The sequence below is a fragment of the Epinephelus fuscoguttatus genome, linkage group LG2 (genome assembly GCF_011397635.1).
Source record: "Epinephelus fuscoguttatus linkage group LG2, E.fuscoguttatus.final_Chr_v1".
NCBI classification, from domain to species: Eukaryota; Metazoa; Chordata; class Actinopteri; order Perciformes; family Serranidae; genus Epinephelus; species Epinephelus fuscoguttatus.
In genome coordinates this window covers 2752513-2767016 of record NC_064753.1, presented here as the reverse complement: position 1 = coordinate 2767016, position 14504 = coordinate 2752513, and positions in this window count along the sequence as shown.

Here is a 14504-nt window from a genome sequence, read left to right as displayed (position 1 = left end):
TCTGACCAGAGCACCTTCCTCCACATGTTTGTTGTGCCCCCCACATGGCTTGTGGCAAACTGCATGGCTTTGTTTCAACAATGGCTCTCTTCTTGCCACTCTTCCATAAAGGCCTGATTTGTGGAGTACATGACTAATAGTTTGTCCTGTGGACAGATTCTCCCACTTGAGCTGTGGATCTCTGCAGCTCTTCCAGAGTTACCATGGGCCACTTTGCTGCTTCTCTGATCAGTGCTGTCCTTGCCCTGCCTGTCAGTTTAGGTGGACGGCCATTATCTTGGTAGGTTTGCAGTTGTGCCATACTCTTTTCCATTTTCAGGTGATGGATTGAGCAGTGCTCTGTCAGATTTTCAAAGCTTGGGATATTTTTTCATATCCTAACCATGCTTTAAACTTCACCACAACTTTATCCCTGACATGTTTGGTGTGTTCCTTGGGCTTCATGATGCTGTTTGTTCACTAACGTTCTCTAGCAAACTTCTGAGGCCTTCACAGAACAGCTGTAAATTTACACTGAGATTAGATTACACACAGGTGGACTCCATTTACTAATTAGGTGACTTCTGAAGGCAACTGGTTGCACTGGATTTTATTTAAGGGTATCAGAGTAAAGGGGGTGAATACTTTTGCACACCACACTTTTCTGTTTTTTATTTAGAGAAAAAAAAAATTAAAACCATGTATCATTTTCCTTCCACTTCATAATTATGCACCACTTTGTGTTGGTCTGTCACATAAAATCCCAATAAAATACATATAGATTTGTGCTTAAAACATGAAAAAATGTGGAAAAGTTCAAGGGGGATTAATACTTTTGCAAGGCACTGTATATAGTACCATACCACCACGCCTAAATTGTCAGCCACAGGGTAATGCCCTGTACTTCATATTTGTGTCATTATTTTTCAGCGGTAATTGTGTCACTCACTCTGTCGCTAATACTTGTTGCATGTGCATTGAATGCTGAAATGTGTTCATCTAACAACTATAGACTTTTACTTTGAAAGTGGAATTGTCAAATCCAGCCTGTTACACTACACTGGTTGCACATGTACGTATGGTACATATGTTTTGGAGACTGATTTTGCTATATAGTTTTTTTTTCCTCTACAGGTTTTGCCGTGGAGTGTCTGTTCAGGGCCAAGTTGAGTGTGACCACAAGACTGATGGGTCCTGTGATGTGTGCTACCTTTGTTTCTATGTCCTTTCCTGTCTTTTGATACAGATTGTGTCAATTGATCATGAAACTCCATTTGGAAATGTGTAATTTGTCTTAAACACTGCTGTTAACGGTTTGTTTGTTCACCACAGGGTGGCTGTGGGTAACTGTGACGTCACCACTTTGGTGTGAGCGCCATCCTTGGGCCACGCTAGTTCAGTTCATCCTTCAGTCCGTGAGGAGGAACCCAAGAGAGACACGGGAAAATTGTGCATCTGACTTGGTGGAAATAAAAACATACAGTATTTTAGAAGATTTTTCACTGCGTGTGAGATCGTTGCTTACTTTCTTGTTATACCAAATAACATTATACAAAAGAAGACGACAGTTCAGATTTATTTGGAATGAAATACAGTCTAATCAATATTTTTGTTATTTGTGTTACTTTTGAAATGAAATGGTATCTTTAAACCCAACTACATTAGGTGCTCAGTAAACTTTGAAGTTGAGTGGACACTGGTGACTGTTGGCCCTGTGTTTCCAGTGTAATTTTGTGTGAAAGCAGTGATTAACAATTATGCCCCTTGATTATTATTTTATTGCATTACTGTATTGTAACATTTAAATAAATTCTGATCACTCTGACTAATGTTTATTGTGTAGCAGTGTCAATGTGTTACACATATTATCATATATTTTATTTTAAATCTTTTATTTTTGTGAACATTCTCAAAACCTATGTGTAATATTATCCATGTATGTTCATATTTTTGTAAAACCAGTGTTAAATCGAATTAAGTATTTTTATGGTTCCGTGTCACCTGTTGCAGCGGGGGGACTTTAATTATGTGTGTGTCTGTACTGACTGTGTCCCTCGCCACTGCTATAGGTGAAGTTAATGTGCAGATCCTGATTCCTCCGCCGACTGCAAAGGGTAAGTCGGGAAAGGGGCGCCCGGTGCCACCGCGGTAGCCAGGCATAAGGACGTTGTCAAACGACACATCAAGACGACACACAGTAACGATGCATAGCAACGACGTTGTCAAACGACACATCAAGACGACACATAGTAACGACGCATAGCAACGACACACAGTAACGATGCATAGCAACGACGTTGTCAAACGACACATCAAGACGACGCATAGCAACGACGTTGTCAAACGACACATCAAGATGACACGTAGTAACGACGTAAAGACACTGTCAAACAACACTTAGTATAATACACAGCAAGACAACACAACATAACACATCATAATGACACTGTCAAACAACCCATCATAACAACACTTTGTCAAATGACACAGCATGACGACACGATGTAATGACAAAGTCAAATGACACAAGGACAGTTCAACATTTAATAGACATAGACAGTGCGCGTGTCGACATATTTTTGGCACAAATGGAACCCCATAACAAGGAGAGTTCAGCGTTTAATAGACATAGACAGTGCGCGTGTCGACATATTTTTGGCACAAATGGAACCCCATAGTACAACGCCTGCGCGTCATGTAGCGGCCGTGTGTGTAACACTCGTGTCTCCATAGTAACCCTATGTAAAATGTAGGTGTGCGCTCATGCGGTTTGATTAGATCTGATGTGTCCTAAGTAGGCGCAAGTGACGCATTGTAGTGTGGTTGGGTGAAACATTTGACCCCTCATATGTGGTGTACGTGTGTGTGTATACTGCACGTGTGTAGTGTACGTGTGTGTATACTGCACATGTGTGTGGTGTGCGTTTGTGCGTTTATATTCATGTGTGTGTGCGTGTATGTGTGTGTGTGTGTATGTCTGTGTATACACATGTGCATCTATGTGTGTCTGTACTGTATATCTGCGTGTCCCTATGCATGTGTATGTGTTTGTGTGTGTCTATGTGTACATGCACATTTGTATGTGTGTATGCATTTGTGGGTTGAAAAAAACATTGTCTAATGTATCTCCCGTTTGCTTTTCCTCATTCCATGTAGTATTGAAAACCTTGGTGTTTTAGTACCCCCGTCGCACACTGTTGCCCAGAGGCAACAAACCAATAATTGATATATTATCAGGTACCCACAAGCTCTCAAAAAATGGAGTGAAATATATTTTCCCCCCTAAACTAAAAAGTCATGCCATAGAGGGTCAGGAGCAGATCTCTTCATGGCCACTTACAGAGACCAGTAACTCTTCCACTGTCCCTGTAAGAGGGTGGCATGGTGGTGCAGTGATCAGCGTTGTCGTCTTGCAAGAGGGTTTGAATCCAGCTGCCAGCTGGGGTCTTCTGGCTTTCTCCCACATTCCAAAGACATGCAGGTTAGATTAGGTTACTCTAAAACTGCCCGTTGGTGTGAATGTGAGTGTGAATGTTTATCTGTCTCTATGTGTCCGACCTGTAATAGTCTGGCAACCTCGCCCAATGTCAGCTGGGATAGGCTCCAGCCCCCTGCAACCCTGTACCAGGATCAGCAGTTACTGATGTAGACTTGAATAAAAATGTGAACCTACCCTTTAAATGTACTCTGGTACCCCTGGAACAGTTTGAAGGATATCTGCCTCTTTCTGATAAAGAAGAGACCATTTGGGATTATTGCATCAATGAAACAGTATTTTCCAGTCAAAAAGGCTCGAGTCCAAGTGAAGACACGAGTCACTGGTGTTAAAGTCTAACTCGAGTTCTGAGTCTTTTTGATTTTTTCAGGTCAAGTCTAAAGTCATCAAATTTGTGATTCAAGTCTCACTCGGGTTCAAGTTGTGTGGCTCGAGTGTCATTTCAGATCACAAGGACAGCCCAGTTCGAAGACTTGTTGTTAAAAAATATCAGTGAGCCACTTTGTGTCACTGGGTGACATGTTCCTTCATTACCATGAACACACACTGTAGATTATTTTGACTCAGGTGTGCATACACTGTCCTGCTACCTAAAGTGCTAACAAGAACACTAAATATGGAATAATCCACCACTGAATACAGCCCCCAACAAATGCACTAATTCCTCCTTTGCTAAAAACTACTGGGAGCAACTCTTTTGATTGAAAAATGAAAATGTTTGTCATTGATTTACGTTCTTAGTGTGAACTGATGGGCTGTTGAGCTTCGGGCTGAGTAACACAGAAAGGCTGGGGAAACTGTGAAAAAAATAAATAATAATAATAAATGGGCTAATGTGTTGTTGTTTTATTTTTATGGGATTTGCAGACAACAATATTGCTAGCTTAATTTGTTAAAGGTATAATTTGAACATTTTAAATTCATGTAAAGCAACTATATTTCTACTTGAGGGAAATGTTCTAGTCCTCTTTATTCCCTGATAATGAAAGCAAACATACAATGTGTGTAATTAAGGAGAGGAGACCACACTGTGATGCTGGTCTAATGTAGGCTTCTGGCGCTGCAGGCTTATGTCTGTTTCCAAGTCAGCACTGGTAAGTCAGTCTTTTGCCATCTGTATGATCGCAACATCACATCCTGTGTAGCTACTGTGAGTGGTCTTATACGGCATAATATTTACTCTAGCTTCATGACCCTGTGTGGTCAGAATCAAGCTAACAAGTACTAACAGATACTCATGGACTGCTTTAACATCCCTGCAGCTCTCTGTGGAGAAGCTAATGTTGTTCTGTTTCATGTGTTATTCCAGATGATCGTTCAAGGTCGCGTGTTGAAATTGTGCGCAGCTCATATGACTCAGATGAGCTGTCTCCACCTTGGCTGAGCTTAAAGGGACTGTGACAGGCCAAGGTAGAGATGATGCCCTGAGTTCACAGAAAGGCTGTGTGGTTGCTTCAACAACAAAGTTATCCCATTTATACTGCAGCACAAGCAGGGCAGGAAACTGGAGATGAGTGTTGCTGCCTCATACATCACAAGATGTGCTCCAACTGTAAAACAAAACCTGCTAAAAGGAGATGTGACACTTAAAATGTAAAGCTCAGTAAGAGACAAAGGAAATGCCAGAGAATACAGTTATGCATAGTTCCAAAATAAAGAGGGGGAATGTTGGACGTCTCTGTGTAAAAGGAAAGCTGGTAGGGAGCTATTAATACAGAAAGGTGTCCTGACATGTAGATGAAGATGAAGTTTATCTCCCTGAAGCAGTTGCCTGTTGAAACAGAGGAGTCATAAAGCAAGAGGAAGGTGAGAAGAGGTGAGGAGAGGGGGATGGGATGTGATAGACAGGGAAAAATCAGGAAAAAATGAGTAAGGTGGGGATGAAGGAGAGACTGATAATGGCAAACTCCGGAGCTGAAAACTAAAGCCAACACAGAAGTGCTAAAAACTGAACAGCCACTCGAGGCTGGCTTCAGAAGCCAGTCAATCCCCATAGAGCCCCATGTTAAAATGCCCAGCTTTAAAGCAGAAATAAACATGTTTTCAGCCTGGCACAAAAAATGGGTTTGGTCTCTATCGCTAATTCCCCCCTCCATTATAATAGCACGGAGGGTGAGTTTTTATATAACTCACCCTCTTACATTTTGTTAAGGCTTAGAGTTAGGCATAATTAAGTGCTGAACTCGATCCTTCATAATGGGAGTCCACAAACCAATCGGTGACGTTATGGTAGGCATGCCCATTATTTTCACAGTCTATGTTTTTTTACCAATAGATCGGAGACATTTTTGGAAAGTGAGGACATTTTGGCCAGTCCTCATTTCAAACATCTGTTTGAGGTTTGAGACTTTGTTTTAAGTTTCAGGTTACAATTAGGTTTAGGTTAGGGTTAGGGTAAGGGTTGGGGTCAGGCATTTAGTTGTGATGGTTAAGGTTATGGTAAGGGGCTAGGGTATACATTATGTCAACAAGGGTCCTCACAAAGATAAAGGTAAAGCCTGGGTTAGGTAAAACTGACAGAAACACTAACAGAACAGGAACAAACATTATGAAGGCCCTAACACAGACATGCACACAGGCATTTAGTTGCAGTAGGAATGTTATATTAATATCATGTAATATAGGAGATTATAATACACTAGCACATTAAATAAGGTCACCATCATAAGATCATGAAGAAACTTTTGGAAACTCTACAGTGACAGTATAAAATTTCAAAAGAAAATTCTATTAGAATGGTCAGTCACTACCTGACCTAAACAACTCCCTTCAGTGATATTTATGACATATCACAAGAGATACATTTTAACTATAAAAATTGAGAAATAATACGGTTTCTAAGACATTTTTGTTTGTTTTGTTTTTGTTTTTTTACATTATATGTTACAGTGGTGACAGCCACTGTAACAAGAACTACCAGAAAAGCCTTTTTTTTAATATTTTGTTTAAATGTCTGTCTGTCTGTCTGTGGACAGATTTTGTCAATGTGATGAGACAGATTATGTCAATTTTTAGTTGAGATCAAAATGAAAGTTGAGTTTGAAAATGGACGTGGTCTAAGCAAGAAGGCCAAAAGTGTGAGGATTGGAAGAACAGGAGGGGCCCCTTACTTTACCCTTCAGGCCCAGGAAATTTTAAAGGTGTGTAGCTGAGATCACAACGATGGCTGAGTTCAAAGATGGGTGTGGTCCACACCAAGGGCCACTTTACGACCCTGCCCTACATTCACTTTGAATGGGATGCATGATATCCAATGTGTCAATATGAAAAAACTCATTTGACTAATAACCAGTGCCAATATTGATATATCCAGTCTTTACCTCACTAATTTAGGTGATCATCAAGTCTCCCCTGTAGTGGAATTAACGTCATATTTTAAATACATACTCTTAGCGTGATGGCCCACCAGCAGATGGAGACATGAAACATAATATCTTTCAATGTATGTAATATTCATTTATTGTGCAAAATAAGAAAAGCCATGTTGGCTGATTCCAATATTTCATTTTAAAGCCAATATTGGCTGATACCAATGACATGCTGATATTATCGTGCATCCCTAATTCCTAATTCATGTGTTTATTCAAAGTACTGCACATATTCTACAGCTTGATAGAAAAACAATATACACTGCACGGAAAGTGGAATGAGCAAGAGGTCTCATTTTTGGCCCCACACCCCCTGCCATGTGTTACAGCTGTTTATGTGTTCTGTGCTGTTGTCCCTTTTTCCCTCCCTTTAGATCTGCTCAGGTGTACTGCATTACCTAACGAGGGGCAGCACACCTAGCATGGAGGAGGTGCTTAAGAGCTCCTGTGCCAGCAGCAGAGGAGGGAGGCCTCTGGTATGCGGAATGCTCGTCCTGCTGCCTCTCACTGTGGGATTTTTGTTGTCTTGTTTGCTTGTTTTCATTCTAATAAATCCCATGGATTTGATTGTTTTAAAGGTGTTTATGTGGTTATTGTTGGGTAAGTGATGGAGTTTTGTTAGCCCCATAGGCAATACTCAAGTTGGGGGGGTGGGGGAGGGGTGGCATCCCCCTTGAAATAAAAATGGTCAAGATCATCCCCCTTCTAAAACTGCCATCCCCCCTTTCCATCCATTGTGTCATTTTTTTGAATGAATGTGGTATTACTATTTCAACTTTTAGTTTTACCTTTGGTTTTATGCATATCGAGTAAAATACTGTGGGCAAGGGCACGCACGCAAAGATATTTTTATATTGTATCTCAGCGAGCTGCGCCATGGATGTTATGTGTGTGCCCTATCGAGGGCGCCCAAACAACGCAAAGTGCGTCCAAATTCATACCTGTTCTTCCCACCCGATGACCCCAAAGGCATGTTAGTTATCACTGCTCACTGGTCTGTATAGTTAAGCCTTGCCATAATAGCTTATTATAGGGCTTAGGAAGTGTGATGTGTAGTTACTACTGCCTGACCAGTGGGGGCGCTGTTAAGTTACGTACCTGTTGAATGACCTGTAATACATGCAGAGTAAGAAGCCAGTAAACAGAGTCTACATTGAAACACACAAGAATCTCCGTCTGAGTCATTACACATCACTGTTATAACTACAATATGTGACATGGTGTCAGAAGTAAACAATGAAGAAACTAAAGCCGCCAAACAGTTTGTGCCTGGAAGGAAATTTGGTGGAAAACTGGCGTATGTGGATCGAAAACTTCGAGTTGTTACCTCACAGCCAGCTGCGTCTCCGACAAAACAGAGAAAGTGAAGTGGGCAACTTTCCTACATGTGGCAGGAGACGACGCTATAAAGGTATTTAATACCATGTACACTGATGATGATGTAGATGACTCCGACGTACTGAAAGAAAAGTTTCGGCAGTATTGTGAGCCAAGGAGGAACATAACTTACCTGAAACACATTTTCTTCACGAGGGTCTAAGGAAAGAGTGAAGGCCAAAACACACTGGCGCCGTACGACGCGCGTCAAAACAGCCGTCCCCATTATTTTCTATTTACAAACCCACACCGGCGGCGGCTCGATGCGCTATTGTCCTATTTTTCCAGCGTCGCCGCCCTTGAAAAAGCGCTATTTTGTACTTCCCAGCTCTCGCAGACTGGAGTGTGAAATAGAAATCCAGTTGACTCCCGCAGCGCGACACTTTTTGTGTGTGTTGGGGGCGGCACTTGACTCGCGTTAATGACGCCACCGTCATATGATGCCGCTGATGTGTTTTGGCCTTGAGTCAATTGATGCATACGTGACTGACCTGAAAAATAAAGCGAAGGACTGTGAGTTTGGCCAGCTCACGGACTCGCTGATAAGAGACCGCATAGTGTGTGGAGTAATAAATGATTCGGTCAGAGCCAGACTGCTCAGGGAACCCGACTTGTCATTGAATAAAACTGTTGATATCTGCAGAGCTAATGAAGCTACACAAAGCCACCTGAAAGCTTTGCATGAAGAAAATGCAGTGGCAGTGAATAAGCTAAGTAAAATGAAGCTAACAAAAATGCCCAAAGACAACAGTGTTAATGATAAAAGTGAGTGCAGTAAATGTGGATACAAACATGAGCCTCGCAAGTGTCCTGCCTTTGGCCAAACATGCAAAGTGTGTTCAAGAAAAAAACACTTCTGTCGCATGTGCCGAACAAAGAAACCGAAGGAAAGCTATCGAAAAATGGAGAAAAGTGTGAATGAAGTTGAACGAGAAGAGAGTGAAATGTTTATTGGAGCTCTTGAGTCAAAGAAGAGTGGAAAGAAAAAACGTCTCAGACTGAAAAAAAGGAGCTACCATAGAAACAAAACAGAAAAAGTGGACTGAAGAAATCAAAGTGAATGACCAAAAGTGCACGTTCAGGTTAGATACTGGTGTAGATTGCAGTGCGCTACCTCTTTCAACCTTTCAGAAAGTGACTGACAAGGATGTGCCACTGCTTGAGTCCAGCACCAAGTTAGTGACATATTCCCGCCACAAAGTGGTGCCACTGGGCATGGCAAAACTGAAATGTGAGTACAAAACTAAAGTGCATGAGTTGGAGGTCCAAGATAATAGGAGCTGACTTACCAGCTATCCTAGGAGAGAATTCTTGGACAGAAATGGGACTTATAAAAAGAGTCTACAAACTGGACAAAGAAGTGGAAACAGACATCCTGAGCGAATATAAAGACATGTTCCCTGGGTTGGGATGTGTACTGGGACAGCATCACATTCAGATAGATCCAGCAGTCACTCTGGTTATTCATCCTCCCAGAAAAGTGCCATTAGCACTTAAAGACCAAATCAAAACTGAACTGGACAGGATGGAGAAACTTGACGTGGTTGAAAAACAAATTGAGCCCACTGACTGGGTTACAGCATGGTCACGGTCAAAAAGCCAAACAAAAAATTGAGGATCTGTGTAGACCCCCAAGATCTCAACAAAGCCATAAAAAGGGAACACTACCCTCTGCGGACAGTAGTGGAGGTTGTGGCAGAAATGCCAAATGCAAAGATCTTTTCTGTGCTGGATGCAAACCATGGGTTCTGGCAAATACATCTAGATGAGGACAGTTCTAAGTTGTGTACCTTTAACACACCTTTCAGTAGGTACCGATTCAAACGGCTTCCTTTTGGTGTCTCATCAGCTCCAGAAGTTTTCCAGAAGTGCATTGCTCAGAGACTGGAGGACTTAGAAGGAGTTGTGAACTTCATGGATGATATCCTGGTGTGGGGTGCATACAAGGAACAACACAACAAGAGACTGAGACAGCTGCTTGATAGGATAAGGAGCACTAATCTCAAGCTAAACAAAGACAAGTGCAAGATTGGAATGACAGAGATACAGTATATTGGACACATTCTCAGTGCAGAGGGACTGAAGTCAGACCAAGAAAAGGTCAGAGCAATAAGGGACATGCCACAACCACATGACAAAACTGCACTGTTGAGGTTCTTAGGTATGGTGCAGTACCTTGCGAAGTTCATCCCCAACCTGTCCAATGTGAGTGCTCCACTCAGGAAGCTTTTGGAAGGGGATGTTCTATGGCATTGGGAAGCACAACAGAAACACAGCTCTGAAAACTTTAAGAAACTGGTAAGCAATACCCCAGTGCTCAAATTTTATGATGTTGTAACACGTTCTATGTGACATTGCCTAGTGCACATGTACTAAAGTTAATGTCACTTACTGCAATTTGGGCTAGATCAGAAGATATAGTTTCGCTCAGGGAGGATAGAAGTGACAAGGACAACGGTTTGGAAAAGAAAGTGTAACAAAAATATATTTATTGGCAGGAATTTCCAACAAACGAAAAAGATCAGCTATAACTGACTACTGTGTACTTCTTGGTGTTTCAAAAAAACAGTTATCACTCAAAATTCACCATCAATTTACAAATAACAACCTCAGTTGTAAATATCCACAAAACAAATTCACAGCAAAGAGATATAATATTCAAAGTGCAAATAAAATAGAAAAAATGGGCCCAAAATGGTAAATGAATAAGTCCAAAAAAAAATAGTCAAATGTCCAAAACAGTCAGTGTCCAGTTTGTCCAGAGTCAGTGTGTATCATTCATCTACCCGGGTAGTGTGATTTTTGTCTCTTATCTGTATGATGTGATACCATGTGATCTCTCCAGATGCTCGATGAAGCTGTTCCCGTCGTTACACCCTCCACGCATGTAAGTCGGTTCCCTGCTCCACGTCTCGCTGGTTATGGCTCTGGCTCGCCATCCGAATCGTTCATACACAAAAAAAAAAACAACCTGCATAGAGCAGCAGTTTTTTTTAGGTCCATTAATTATCTCTTTCCAAACATCTTCTTAAATCAACTGTACAGTATTTATTCTTTCTTTCTTAAATCAATGAATGTGAACCACTCAATTTTGACAATGTATCATTTACAGCTATAAAATGAACTTTTAACAGCCAACACACACACAAAATGGTGTATATGAATTGTTTTTAACTACTTTTAGCTGTTTTAAGCCTTTACCACCACATAGTGCACATAAGTCATGAACTGAATCACATCTGAATCATGTTCGAGGAAAAACGAATCAAGTAACTGTCTCTCAGTAATACTCAGCTGCACACTGATGCGTGGTTTAGCTCACAACATCAACTCCACTAGCTTTGTGGCTTTAGCTAGCATTTTACAATAGCAACGGTTCAATTAGCACATTTCTACACAGAAGTACAAAATAAACCCACATTCTCACATTCAACAAACTCTTATATATCTCCGGTTGGTTTTTAAAACATCTTCTAAGAAGCATGACAACATAACTAATGATATCCATGTATTTAGTGAGCAACCAGCCGTGGTCGGCAGCCGTTAGCATGCTATGCTAACGCTAATAGCTTCTACTCACCGGAGTTTTCCCTCAACAAAACAGAATAAACGGTGATGTCCACAACCCAAAAACAAACTCCTCACGATGTGGATACTTCTCAGAATCGATGCCTTACAACAAAAATAGTTTTTATCCACTTTCATTTAGTTTAAACACTTATTGCTCTCTCTTGGCTGTAGCCTGTCTGCTCTCATCGGTATCAGTGAAAAAAAAGGGGAGAGGAAAAAAAACGAGCAAAAAAACAAACAAACAAGGGAACTCAGACCGCGAGTGGCGCTGTATGTGTGACTGATGTGCCCTCTGCTGGTGAAAATAAGGAACTACAACACAATACAAACATAAGCTCAACTGGTATAGTTTATCATGGTTAAACTGGAAAAATTGGGGATTACTCTGTGTGTGTAACTAAAGGGCGTTACAATGTAAACAAGGATGTAGCATTGTCTGTGGTTGCAAGCTCTGAAGGATTGGGGGCTGTAATGACAGACAGAAAAGATATGCACAGAAAAAGAACTTTTGGCTATCGTGTATGGGTGTGAAAAATTCAAACAGTATCTGTATGGAAAACAGGTACAGGTGGAGTCTGACCATAAACCACTCGAGTCAGTGTTCAAAAAAGGACTTCACAAAGCTCCTCCCAGACTGCAGAGGATGCTGATGAGATTGCAGGCTTTTGACTTGTGTGTAGCCTACAAACCAGGAAAAGATTTGTACATTGCAGATACACTCAGCAGAGCTCATCTGCAAGAACAGACTGAACAACTACTCGAGGAAGAATTAGAAGTTAATCTTGTATCAGCAGATCTTCCAATTTCAGAGGAAAAACTGAGTCAGTTCAAAACTGCAACAGCAGAGGATGGTGAACTGCAGCTGGTGGTGAAAGCAGTTCAGTCGGGGTGGCCAGAGCAGGTTAGCCAAGTTCCGGCTGAAATAAAGAAATACTGGACATTCAGAGAGGAACTCAGTTGCTCAGAAGAACTGGTCTTTAAGAACTCTAGACTTGTTGTGCCACAAAAAACTGAGAGCGGACATGCTTTAGAAAATACATGAAGCCCATCTTGGGATTGTCAAATGCAAAGGGAGAGCAAGAGATGTATTGTTTTGGCCGGGCATGTCCAAACAAATTGAGGACATTGTGTTGAAGTGTGCCATCTGTAACACTTTCAAAAAGAGCAATGTGAAAGAACCACTTTGGTGCCATAACATTCCAGACAGATTATGGGCAAAACTGGGTGTGGATCTTTTCCACTTTGATCAAAGTGAATATCTACTGTGTGTAGATTACTATTCTAAGTATCCTGAAATTGCAAAACTGCCCCAAACAACAAACAAGCATGTCATCATAGCTCTTAAATCCATGTTTGCTAGACATGGGATCCCAGATGAAGTGGTGTCAGACAATGGACCGCAGTTTGGGAGTGAAGAGTTCAGACAGTTCGCAGAAGAATGGGAGTTTAAGCACACGACTTCAAGGCCAGGATTCCCACAATCCAATGGTCAAAGTGAACGAGCAATCCAGACCATAAAAAATCTGCTCAAGACAGCATGAGAGAGCCAAGGAGACCCATATCTCGCCCTTCTTGAATACAGAAATGCACCTTTGGATGGAGTGAGACTGTCTCCAGCCCAGCTGTTGATGGGTCGACGGCTGAAATCTAAACTGCCTGCAACTGCTCAGCTGTTGAAGCCTCAGCTGTACAGAAAAGTGCATGAACAAATGAAGAAAAGGCAGTTAAAACAAAAACACTATTTTGATCAAGGCGTGAGAGACCTGCCTGACCTACAGAAGGGAGAGACAGTTAGGTTCAGAGTTGGCAATACGTGGCAGCCAGCTGTTGTGAAACATAGCCATGTTCAGCCAAGGTCTTTTGTGATCCAGACACCTGAAGGCAGCACCTTTAGGAGAAACAGGAGACACCTGCTGAAGAGCAGAGAGGACAGTTTTCCAGAACAGAACATTACTGAGCAGGAAGACTTCCCAACAGCTAGTGGTGAACCAGCAGATACAACTTTGAGGATGCCTGCACCTGTTGCATCTCTGAAAGAGACTGAAACACCTTGAGTGACTACAGCAGTTCCAGTAAAAACATCTCGCTTTGGTAGACTCCTTAAACCTCCAAATCTTTACTCACTGTAACTTCATACACTACATATAAGTTATGTTTGTGCTGAATAAGAAATAAGCCATTTACAAAAACTGAGGACCTGAAAGCTAATGGTTGAAGTATCCCTGAGCTGAATATGAGTAAGGTCTAACAGCGTTTTGATCATCATTTAAGAGTCTGCTCGGCTTATATTTGCATAGGTTATTTTCTGTATATGCAGCTGTTCATTTTGAAAGAAGGGAGATGTGATGTGTAGCTACTACTGCCTGACCAGTGGGGGCGCTGTTAAGTTACGTACCTGTTGAATGACCTGTAATACATGCAGAGTAAGAAGCCAGTAAGCAGAGTCCACATTGAAACACACAAGAATCTCTGTCTGAGTCATTACACACATCATTGTTATAACTACAATACGTGACAGGAGGTTATTCACTGAGTGCTGATCCTTTCTCTAGAGCACAAACTTCTTGTGTTTATTTGAATTCATAACTAGCCCAGCTAGTGACTGCTGTGAATAGGGCAACTGACAACAAGGGAAAGACCATGTGACTGCTTGGAAAGACAGCTGACAGGAGGGAAAAGACCCCAAAGGTACTGGCATGGGCTAGCAACCCACG